We start from the raw sequence: 11,970 nt of genomic DNA, 5'->3' as shown, positions 1-11,970 counted from the left end.
TATCGCCCCCCCCCCTCCCCGCCCCAACCCAGTCCTCTTATCTCAGCCTGTGTACAAACTGATACGGTACTTAGCAGGAAAGTGACTGGAAATTAAAATAACTTCGTTCGCCAGAGGTTATCAGCTGGATATCTGTCATCATCAGTTTGTACAGAAAGAGTCATCTGCGGCACAGGGGCTGGAGGAGAGCAGAGCCCGGCTCCCGGCTGCCGGCGGGCAGGAGCCCTCCTGACAGAAACCGAGCCCAAAGCTGCTGATGAGCGGTGCCGCCGCTCCTGGGGTAGGCACGGCTTTACCTTCGGTCTTTCCAGGCAAAGGCGACGGGGAGGTGAAAAATTGGTGATACTGGGAGTGGGGGGTAGGGTAAAAAGCGCTCTGCTGGCGCGGGTGGAGCGATTGCGACCTCGAAGTTTTTGTCGTGGTCATTAATTTTTTTTTTTTTTTTTTTGCGGTACAGCGCGGCAAGGGGTCTGAGCGGAAAATAACCGCTTTCCCCAGAAACCGTTTCTCTATTAAATTGTATTATTAAAGGCGACACTTTTTTTTCTTATCAGTTCTCTTTAAATAACATCGTCCCTTGGGTCACCCTGCCAGGTTAAAGAGATTTTCTTTTTTTTTTTTTTCTAACTTTTAGATATATTTAACGGATGTATTTTAATTTTCTATTAAATAGAAAATAAGCTTTTGCAAGCGAAGGCAGCCATTCGTTGTCTCTGAACACCCGGCGTACCTTCCAACCCGAACTTGCAACCTAAAACATTTTTCCGTGGGTTTTTTTTTTTTTTTACCAGCAAAAGCACGACAAAGAGCTGTGGAAGCCACGGGTGGCGATGCCCACGCCGCTTCTCTTCCCAGCTTGGTTTGCCGCCGCTGCACATTTCTGCGCTGAGAAGCGCCGAGCTACCGACTTTAAACTTGCAATTTCGTTTCGGTCTTGGATGCCCCTGCTCCAGCTAAACCCGAGGGTGTTCCCAAAACGCCTGAGGGTGGATATAATGCGAGAGATGCCGTGGGTTGTTGGTTTTTTTTCAAGCTTTGCTGGCTGAGAGGGAGGTGTCGGTGCCCGTGTGCCCCCAGGGCGGGGGGCAGAACCCCTGCCCGGGCCGGAGCGGGGTGCCTGCCCGAGGGGTGAGGATGACTGGGAGGAAGGCCGGCCGCCCTGGCCTGGCAGACGCCTCTTGCCCTGGCTCCAAAGTGACCCGTGTTTTTACACTTTCAGGCGCCTTGGATTTTTTCTCCGCTGATTAGCCTGTTTACGTTAGAGCGGGGCTACGAGTTGCATTTTATTTCCTCCGATAGACCCGATAAGAAAACCCAGATTGAACTGGGACCAGCGTGGGAAACCGTTCCCAATCACCCCTTTCCTCTCCGCTCCTTTTCGTTTCAGGTTTGCTCCCGAATTGCTCAAATCACAGAGCCTTCGGTTCCTAACCCTTCGTGACGTCACTCCCTTCCTAAATCCCACTCTTCTGACGTAACTTTCAACCCGACAGCCTCTCTTGCCCCGGGGCTGGGGTAGGCACCCAGGGGAGTGTCCGTCGGTAAAGGGCAAAGGGATTTTTGGCACGAAAAGCCGGGCGGGGGGATGCGGGGTGCGGAAAGGAGGTGATGCCGGAGGGGTGAGCATCGCCGCCCTCTCACTGGGGCCGAGGAAGGTAGGAGGCAGATTGGAGGGAAAGAAAAATTTTAAAAAAAGGTTTTGTACCCAATTAAGGCAAAATTCCCTGATGGGCACTTCAACGTCCCAAAAAAACAGGGTTGGGGGAATGCCGAGTGCAGGCGCAGTGCGGTTGCTCCTTCCCTCGCTCCGCCGGGTCTCTGCAAGTCTGATCCCTTACCGGGAGCGCAAGGGGAGAGGGAGGGGAAAGGCTCTGGTCCGGCCGCATCCCCGCCCAGCCTCCCCCCTGCCCAGGCACCCCGGGAGCCCCGGGCATGGCCGGGTACCTGTACCCCCGGGGCGCCGGGGTGCGAGGCGGTACCAGGGGTCACTTAGGTGACTATGACGGGAGGGAGCGTATTCTTTTCCGAGCCGTGTTTATGTAACTTAATGTACTTTAGAAACTGCTGGGGAGGTTTAGGCCAGGCTGATAAGCGTCGCGGTTGTTAGAGACGACGTGCCGGCATCTCCCCCCCTCCCCGTCCCCCCGCCTCTTTTCTCCCATTCCTTATCCGCGCTGCTTAAAATACGCTTTTATCAAGGCCACCGCGCGATATCGAGCGTTTCCATTCCCCAGCGGCTGTGACATTGGAGCGGACTGACCCACTGGGACATGGGCAGGGCTCCTGCTCCGACCGGGGAGAGGGGCCTTTGCTCCTGTCCATCACCCCCGCCTAGGGCCGGGTGGAACAGCTGGGGCAGCGGTTCGTCACACTGGACCCCTCAAAGCAGCAGGGTCCTGTATACACTGGAGAAAGGTTGGAGGGTGCCCTTTGCGAGGGATCAGATGTGTCCCAGGGTGCCGAGGGGAAGACTCCCAATTCACTAGGATGAGAAGGGATTTTTTATATGTTTTTTAATATATATATATATATATTTCGTTTTCCTAAAACTCCTAGCAAAGGTCTGCCGGGTACCCAGAGTCCAGGCTTGAGCTCCAGCCTTGCAAATAGCAGGCTCGCCACTCCGACCCCGGCTGCCCCCTGCCCGAGGGGACCCTTCCTCTCTCCCGAGCGGCGGCAGGGAGCGGGGAAAGGGGTGGTTCGCCCCCCCTTCCCCGGAGTAAGCGGCCTCCCTATCACTGGCGACCTGCTCCGCCGTGCTTCTGGGTGGTTTCACGGGTGTCTTTCAACCCGTGAAGCTCAAACAAGCAGCAGAGACCCCGCACGGACTTTCATGCAATAGGTGGCTAAAAGTGCGCGGTTTATGTTTGGTTGTTGGTTTGGGTTTTTTTTGTGTGTGTGTGTGTGTTTCGGTTTTGGGGTTTTTTTTTTGTTTTTTTTTTTTTTTCTTTTTTTTTTTTTTTTTAATAATGATCGGCAGCTTCTTTTTATTTGCCCTACCTCCAGTCTCAGAGGTCCGCCTGGTTAATGATTTCAACCTTTTTTTTTTTTTTTTAAATAATTAAAATCAACAAACCGCGCAGAGGAGAGGCTGCTGCCTCCGCATAACCGGACTCCCGGAGCCGGCGCTCCGCGGTACCCGGGCGGTGAAGCCCCGGTGGGGCGGGCAGGGCCAGGACCACCCCCTGCGGTTCTCCGGGAGACCGGTGGGCAGGCGGGACCCAGGCAGCACCCTAAAAAACACGGGTACGATTTAGCTGCTTCTGTCCGACAGGCGCGCAACGCACTTTTTGTATCTTTCCAGCGCGTACACAAAGGTTTGGAAAGTGAGGAGCTGAGGTTTGGTTTTATTGCTTCTCTGCGCTTTTCAGGGGTTTTAAGGGCCGGTAACTAAAATGGCCTAATTTAGGTGCTTTTATCAACGCGTACCTCAATGCCCTTGCTACGAAGCTGTGCGGCTATGTTTCATGTATTCCTTCGGTGACGAATATTATATTACATATTATTTTTAATTGCAGAGTGAGACCAGAAGGAAAGGCCTCCCCGTCGGGGCGCTGCCAGCCGCGGCCTCGGGGGGAGCCCGGCCCCCTCCCCGCAGCTCCCAGGCCTGGGCCGTGAGGGACCTCGGTGGGGGTGGCCTGAGTGCCAGGGTAGGCTTTAGGGGTCCCTTCTTCTGCATCGGACTCGGAAAACCCGAGGGAAAGTTTTCTTGCTGGGAGAACTGTTTGCAGGAGAGAGCTGGAAAGGGAGGGATGCGGGGCACGGCGGAGCCGCGCTTCTCCTCCGAGCTGGGCTTCTCCTCATCCTCCTCCCCTCCCCTTATCACCCACGTCAGGGAATATCAAATCCGATCTGCAATTAGCTATCCTGTCTCCGCCCTCATCTCCACAGAAGAGGTTGAGGAGATTTAATTCTTTTTCACTTAAAACAAAACAAAAACAAACCCAAAACAAAACAACTAAAAACCAAAACTCCCCACAACACACTGGCAAAATCCTCATAATCTTCATTCCCTGGGCCGGTTGTCACCACTACCGCACACCACTAAGAAAATACCCTTTTCTGCATCGAAACCTGCCGGACAAACCCCCCTGCGCATCGTTGCCTTCTTATTGGTCTGCCCAGGAAATAAAATAAACCATCAGAACCGGTCAAAACCTTCCAGTGAATTTTTTTTTTTTTTGTTTGACAGGGTAAAATGAATCCGTCCTCCCGCAGGCATTTTGCGGGAGTAGCTGGGTTTCACGCGTGCTGAGCTCCGGCGCCGTCACAACCCCTCGCCTTCTCTTTTGAAACCGTTTTCCCCGCCTCACCGAAAAGTCTGAGATCAAAAGCAGAATTAAAAAAAAAAAAAAAAAAAAAGCCGAAATTCGCAATCTTAGCTGAACAAAACACTTTCCTTGGTCGAACTAACGGTGTTTTCTGTTGCTGCTTTCCTGAGAAGTGTCAAAATTTGGGGACTTTGTTCCTGCCTGGAACGAAAGTTGATTTAAAATAAATAGTTCAAATAGTATCTTCCGGAGCGAGTCTAACCAGTTCTGTAAATGCAAGACCTATTGGATTGGAAAAAAAAATAATAATCAAAACAACCACATCACAGCACGAGAGACTTCAGAGTTAGCAGCTCGGAGGGATGAGCCAGCCTGTTCCCAGCCTGGCTCCTCGCTGCTGGAAAAAGCAGGCGGACGGCTCCCGCCTGGGGAAGGTGTGCGCAGGAAACACCGCGGGAGAGAGGATAGGGACGGGGAGATGGGGGGGAGGCTGCCGACCAGACGTGTGGGGCCCCACGGACAGGCGAACCCCCCTTTGCTTTGCCGACCCCGGCTTTTCTCTTCTTTTCGTCTCCCGAGGTCTCGGGGGGGAAGCTCCGCAGGCAGCTCCCGGCCAGCCGTACCTGTCCCCACCGGCCCACGGATCAGAGATGCTGCTAACCCACCTCCTAGGAGCCTTCCTTTCCTCCCTTCTAGCTCCTCTTACCTTCTTTTGTTTCCTTTTATTTTGTTTTGTTTAATTTTTATTTATTTATTTATTTGTTTTTTTCTTCCCCTTCGGTGCTAATGGCTTCGCGGACACAGCCCTCTATTTGCAGCTGAAAGTCTAAATATATACGTTCGCTGAGTGAATACCGCAATTTCCATCTCGTTTGTGTTTATCCGTTCCTCTTAAGCCTCCAGGACCAAAGAGGCTGTGCAAATAATTCCCGTTTTTCGACTACTTTAGAAAAAGTTTGGTTTTGTACAGCCATTGTTGCTGGTCACGTTGCATTTATAATTCATTATTAAAGGACACTGGTATTTTCAAACAGTCAAAAGAACAACTAAAAAGCCGATTGTCCCAAAAGATGCTTATAACTAGCTGGCTAGAATGTATTGTTCCACTGCTGTTATTGACTTATTTTAAAAGGTCACAGATGACTGAATTGTAAGGAGTCAAACCACTTTATTTTAGTTCCAATTAGACGAACACGAGCAAGAAGTAGTGTAGTCTGCTATATATAAGGATTTTTTTTCATGCTGTAATAAGTTCTTACATTTTTTACATACATACATTATTTCTTAATTTGTCGTCCTTGTCGGGTGTAATGATTTTAGTATTTAAATATGTAAAACAGTAGTAGCAAAGTAGATGGGAATAATCCCAATGTTACTCGGTTCGTTTTGGTTTTTTTTTTTTTTTTTTGTATTCATAATATGGATAGAGTTGGCAGCCTTTTTCTGAAGTAACCAGTCCTCAGAGTAAATCAATGTGGTGGCAGCCCGTACAGTGACTACTGTTTCCAAGAAAAAGAAGGACCTAGTTTTTTTCTATAACCTCTGAGCATAACACTATGCAACAATATTACAGGATAACTTCAGGGTTTCGCTGCTAACAACTGTCACTAATCGGGGTGGCATCTGGATCATGCATCTAACATTTACTGATGACAATCAGACCTAAGTTTAGCCACACACAACTGTAACATTCACCAGTTAAATAATGCAAGAAAAAAAAAGTTTTACTGTAGATTTACATACATTATTTGCTTTGCTTCAGCCTTGCAGCCTTTGTTGTGACATTTCTGTAGGCTGGTTTTTCGGATAGTGAACCATATGCCGATTCAAGTGCATGTGAATAAGTGCTTAAAATGAAGCCCTGCTTCTGAGTCTTTGCTCATTTATCCAGATCCTAAAGCGGTCTGAGGCTGCTCACTCAGCTGGAACGCATCCTCATTCATGATGACCAAAGCATGAAGAGCTGGCTCCACGGACCTCCACAGAAATACCTGTTGAAGCAACAAACCCTGCTAACGGATCAGTTCAGAGGTTAGCAATAAGAATTGCAACTCGGCCCTTCAGGTCATGGCTGTAGCTTAACCAAGCTGGCTTTAAGCAGATGCTGTCCCCAAACCCAGACCAATATTTGGAGAGGTAGTGCAGAGCTTTCTGCTGTTGCAGATTGGAAGCTGCTGGTCCCAAACAAACCCAATCAGCACTAACTCAGTAACTGCCATAGCTCCTGTAATGAGCTTAACAACAGTGAATGTAACGTAGATGCTTCCTGTGTTTTGTGCCGGGCTCTGTCAGGTTTAACAGCATCTCTTTACGATGCAGATACATGGACACTAAGGATGGCAGATCCCAGCTCCATGGCCAACACAGCCCTATAAATTTATATTGCCCTTGCCTTGAGGGGCCAGTGACCCCAGCAGAAAGGTGGACAAGAGCAGTTACAGCAGTAGCATCTTATGGCCTCACAGCTAAATCCAACAGAGGTGGATTATCAGAGCCCTGGGACTGTTAGGAGAGAAAAAAAACTCATCAGGGCTCAGCTGGCTCGAAAGCTTTTCTCTAGCTATTCTCTACTTTTCCCCAAATGCCCCTAACATGACACCTCTAGGCAGTACCACTCCTCACAGACCCCCAACCTGTCTGTAGCAACCGCAGCTTTAGGTGACATTACATAAATCAAAGTGTTTTAGTTTCTACGCTAAGCCAAACTCCTTCCCTCCAAAAAAGCTCATATCAGTCAAGGCATTTCCTTTTATCCAAAATAGAGATTTTCACCCTGTTTTTGACTTATTTAGCCCTTTAAAGAAAAAGATAACTTTGAACACAAATTACCAACAAGGTTCATCTTGAGAGGGCAGACAAAGCATTTTGCGTTTTCCTCTCTCTTTGAATTTGGTAATGGCATCACGTCTGGGGTGGTAGGAAAGGTCTGTCACACCTGGACCAGAAGCCAAGATGTCAGCACCTCGTCCCTGCTCAGCCACCAGAAACCACAGCAAGAGCTGTTGCTTTCTCCCTGCTCACCAGGGTACAGAGAAAGCAACATCCCTTGAACTGGTCTGTGCTTTGGGTTTAAAGTTTTAAATTTTTTACTGGAAAAGTTAGGGGCTAACAAGAATATGCTCCAAGATATTTCACTGATGGAACTGGAGGGGGATGCAATTCAGCCTAAAAGCAGAATTTAAGCTGTACTCCAATTCTAGTTCTTACTGTCTACAAGAATATTTACTCCTTATCTGACAAACCGTGTCTGTCACCTGTGCTAAGTTTTCAAATCCATTTGGTTCTGCTTTGGATAGCTTCAACAGAATCATTGAATGACATTTCCTTTAGCAGGAGTTTTCTGAACAAATTAACTTAATTTCTGCTTGCAAGAAATAGAAAAAAAACCATATTTTCCTTGTGCCTGCTTGGAACTAGGTGTGCCTTTGAGGTGCAGAAGGTGACACATCCCGCATAAGCATTTTGTCTAATAAGCTTAGAGAGGAGAAACTAATGGTTGTGAGCTGTAGCTGCTAAAAGGTTAAAAATATTCTCTACAGAAATACGCTAACCATAGCTCAGCGTTTGTACTTGCGGAGCATAGAGCTGACTAGGATGAATCTATGGAGAGAATCGGAAAGCAAACAATTAAACCTCAGCAGGAAAAGGAGGCCCCCTGAGTTCAATGGGATTGGACCAGATCAGCAGGGCTGCCCCTGGAAGAGCTTGGCTGAACGTTAAACGTGAGTATTTTGGCTGAATTCTTCACATTGTCTGGGCATTTTGGATACAGCCGGTGTTATTACAGTGAAAGCAGAACAAGTTGGCCATTTTGTTACGATTGAGGGTAGAATTGGAGAGAAATGCTAAGTGGATGGGAAGAGGGGGCTGATGGGGACAATCTCATTTAGAGCTCCATGAGTGTTTTTAAATGAACAGAAAAAATACAAGTCTGGAGTCAGCGAGTCAGCACAGCAGGCCAGAGCTGCAAGAAGAAGGGAGGTGCCATTGCTCAGGTGCAATGCAAGGGGAGAAGGACCTACCCACCTCCTTGCTGCTTGGAAAATGAGGTGTGCACCCCAGCCTTTGCAACCCGGGACAGCAGCAGGACCCAGGGGGCAACAGGATTCCCCAATGTGCTCTTCCTCCACACAAGGAAGAAGCGCTGCCCTGGGTCCATACCCGCAAAGCAGGCACGGAGCTACGGCCAGTCACCCCGTGGGGTTTCAGAGGCTGGGCTGGCTTATGGGCTGCCTTCAACTCTCTTAGCTCTGTGTGCAATAGCAGAATCCAGCACAGCTACGATTACACTTTACTGAAAGGAATAACAAAGAACATCTCTTATGGTATCCAGCGTTACGATGCTTCCCAGTATCTGTCAGTCTGAACGTCAAAAATACACCGTTTAATGGATTCAATTATTTTATCAGTCCTCTATTTGGAAAGCAGAAACCTGCTGTGTAAAGCTCAAGAAGTAAATAAAGTCTAACGATGAAGGACCAAACTCCAGTGGGAGTTTTGCTGGAGAAAGGCCTGCACAAGTTGACCTATTTAATTAAAATGCAATTTCCTTTACATCATTACACTCTAGTGTCAGCCTTAGAATCACAAATTTGTTAAAAGCTGAGCAAAGTGGTTCATCTCTGGTTACCTCTTGGTAAAAAAAAAAAAAAAGCAAAGTACTTTTAAGGAAGTGTGTTAATAATTAAAAACAAATTTAATGGCCTAAATGAAGAGTACTGACAATATTAAAATGGGTAATGACTTAATTATTTTTGTTGATGTCAGTTATTCATTTGTGGGCCATCAAGCCATAAAACAGAGTAATTTATTGACTGCAATATAAACTGGATATGTGCCATATTATTCAAGAAAAACAATACACTGCAAAAACAATACAGAGAAGAGGTAATTTGTACAGAGTTCATGAGACAATTATATCATCTAATTACGAAACCGACTCACTATGCCCTTGGCTCTATTTATTAGAAGAGAATTGAAGGACATACTAAACATACTGAGAGTCTAGCAGTTTAAATTTAAATCTTGCCTGCACATCCAAGTATCCAGGAACTGATGTAATCCAGCACATGGATCAGGAGACCTGAAGGAGGATGCCTTGCTTTGGGACTCAGGACACTACTTCATTTTTCTGCGTGCTGGAAAGTAATACTGCCCCATTTTACTGAAAAGTGCTTTGAAACTCAGACAATATCACAGAAAACATTTAATAACATTAATAACATGCACATAAAAAAGTGATTAATTACTTATTTCAAGACTTGACTGTGGTTTGAAAACTGTCTGTAGTTTACTTGCTTCACTGGAGCAGTGCCTCTCTCCAGCAGAAGCATTTGGATGCAAGTGGATGTTTCATGCACAAACCGAAGCAAATCATCAAGGTATCAGAACCATAAGACACAAGCAAGGCTCTGCCCATAGAACTCACTTGCTCACAGCGAAGCTTGTCGAAGCACAGAAATGACCAAGACCAAAACAAAAGTAAGTTGCTGAATTATTCTCGAAATTGCCAAATCGTAGTTGCACTGCAACCTTTTGAACTCTTTTCAGATGTTTTTCCTTGAACTTTTTATGCTATTTAAAGAACATACAAATATTTTGTCCATCATGTAACAAACTTCATTAAATAAACCTGGGTTTTTTTTTAATCTCTTCTGATGTTTTTTACTCTCAGTTTACTGTGCATTTTGTATTTGAACAGAATTTAATGGGTGACATCTAGCTATACAGAGGAGGGTAGTATTCAGAATTATTATAAGGAGTCTATAAATCAGGAAAAAAACCTCTGTGTCTGTTTGGTTTTATTACTAATACTTCTGGCTTGCATACAATACTTTTAGAAATGAACGCTATGAGTCTGTGGGAGACAGAATAGCAAATGGAGAGCCTGGGAGACCTAGGTCTGAGTTTGTCTCGGGTAGGGAAGGAGTAGTTCTGCGTGTTGGAAGGTGTAATTCTACAGCACATTGGCCTTGGTGCAATCCTGGCTTAAGGAATCCTCTCCCTCTGCCAGGAGGGACTCTTTGGCCTGGAGGAATCACCGCTCATGCCAGTGCAGCAATCCACTGCTGTCTTCCAGTTGTGTTAATGAAATTCCTTGTGGGACCACACTGGAAGAAAGACCATTGAAACAATTACAATTAAAAATAGCTCTCCCTCTCCTCTTGCCCTGAACGGTTTATTTTTGACTTCCACCACTTCAATGCTCTACTTTAAGCACTGCACTACACGCAGTTGTCTTGGCACAAACGAGAAGGTGACGAACTGCAGGCCAGAGGTGGGAATGAGCATCTGGGGCAGGAGCTGGTTGCAGCAGCTTAGCTGCCAAAAGCTGCATATCACAGGACTATGGTGTGATAGTTCATTGTATGGATGTAAACTTTGCCTTTCCTGACTGTTTTTGTAGCCATGTAGCATATCTGCCGCAAATCCCTAGGACAGAAGTGCTGGACCAGCATTGCTTTCCTACCCCAGCCTGGTTCACTGACATCAGAGATCCACAGTCATGTGAGATATATCGTAGAGAAATACAGTGTAGGCAAAGCCTTAAAAAAATAATGAGACCTATATCATTAAAGATATTTATTTAGATGGCTAAATTCCGGCCAGTGAAAGGCTTAAATGGAGAGGGTTAGGAGCAAGCATATAGTCAGGGACAACGCCTTGGCCATAGGGCAACGACCACCTACACACCTCAGCTGTGTTCCCTTGCAGATCTCTGATCACAGCCTTAAGTGTTTTGCTCACATGTTAAGGATCAAGCTGTATATGTGATTCAGGATTGAGTAAGAACTGCTGCTGGGTCATTTTGGCCAGGATTTGGAGTTCTTCCATCTTTTCTTAAAGCACAGGCCATGACTCATTTGCTTAAATCTCCTTTCTTATCTCTCCAACTTCCTGCCATTTCATGGACATTAGGCAATGGTGGCCCTTTGATTTCTTTTGTCCTTTACCTGTGATTTTTGTCTCTTGAGGACTTAAAAGCTACAACTTAATTTGAATTTTTGGATACAGCAATGTAAGCACTTGGGCAAACTTGCATAGCCTTTAGCATACAGGAAGTCAGATAGTATCTAATCTTCTCTCCATTAAGATAAAAGTGTCACTAACATATCATTAACCAATGCATTCTAGAGCAGATAGTGCAGTACATCATATAACCCATCCTATAGTTCTCTAGATTAAAAGTAATCATCTGACTTGTTCGTGTGTGACAGCATCATGGTATGACATCATCCAGAACCCTCTGAAGTCAATGGAAGAAATACCAATTCAGGTGGATCTGGACCTCTCCTTCAGTGCCTCAGGTAACTCACCTTGCACATCACAATCTGGGTTTTAAGCCTCTATCATGTTCATCAGCCACTATTTTTCCTTCCAATCTTGACCTAGACTAGAGACCCAAAAGATTTTGTTACTTATGACCTGTACTTTTGGCAGATTTAAGACTTCAATGTCAAACTTTTTAATAAGAAGACCTAGTTTGCCTGCACAAGCATATTGCTTCTCTTCTGCTCCGTATAAACTGTTCCAGTTCTCCCTGAGATGAGTAGGCCTTCTTGTAATGCAAATAAATTTAAAACAAAATAACATCACAATGGCTCTAAAGGAGCACTTCTATCCTATGTTAACGGCATAAACAAAATACCTAATGAAAAGTTATTCCTGAAAATTATCTGGCTCAAAAAAGTGTGATTTT

The 11,970-nt window shown here is 46.2% G+C and overlaps 1 long non-coding RNA gene across 1 annotated transcript; it reads left to right on the top strand.

Moving 5' to 3' along the window:
• Positions 1-166: 166 nt before the first annotated feature.
• On the top strand, positions 167-9,919 carry LOC147601752 (uncharacterized). Its single transcript, XR_015257682.1, has 4 exons — positions 167-280; positions 6,163-6,302; positions 7,913-7,993; positions 9,596-9,919. It is a non-coding gene; the product is annotated as an uncharacterized LOC147601752 (long non-coding RNA).
• The last annotated feature ends 2,051 nt before the right edge of the window (positions 9,920-11,970 follow it).

Source organism: Chlamydotis macqueenii, chromosome 2 (genome assembly GCF_036417535.1).
Source record: "Chlamydotis macqueenii isolate bChlMac1 chromosome 2, bChlMac1.mat, whole genome shotgun sequence".
NCBI classification, from domain to species: Eukaryota; Metazoa; Chordata; class Aves; order Otidiformes; family Otididae; genus Chlamydotis; species Chlamydotis macqueenii.
This window is presented reverse-complemented; position numbering and strand designations above follow the sequence as displayed.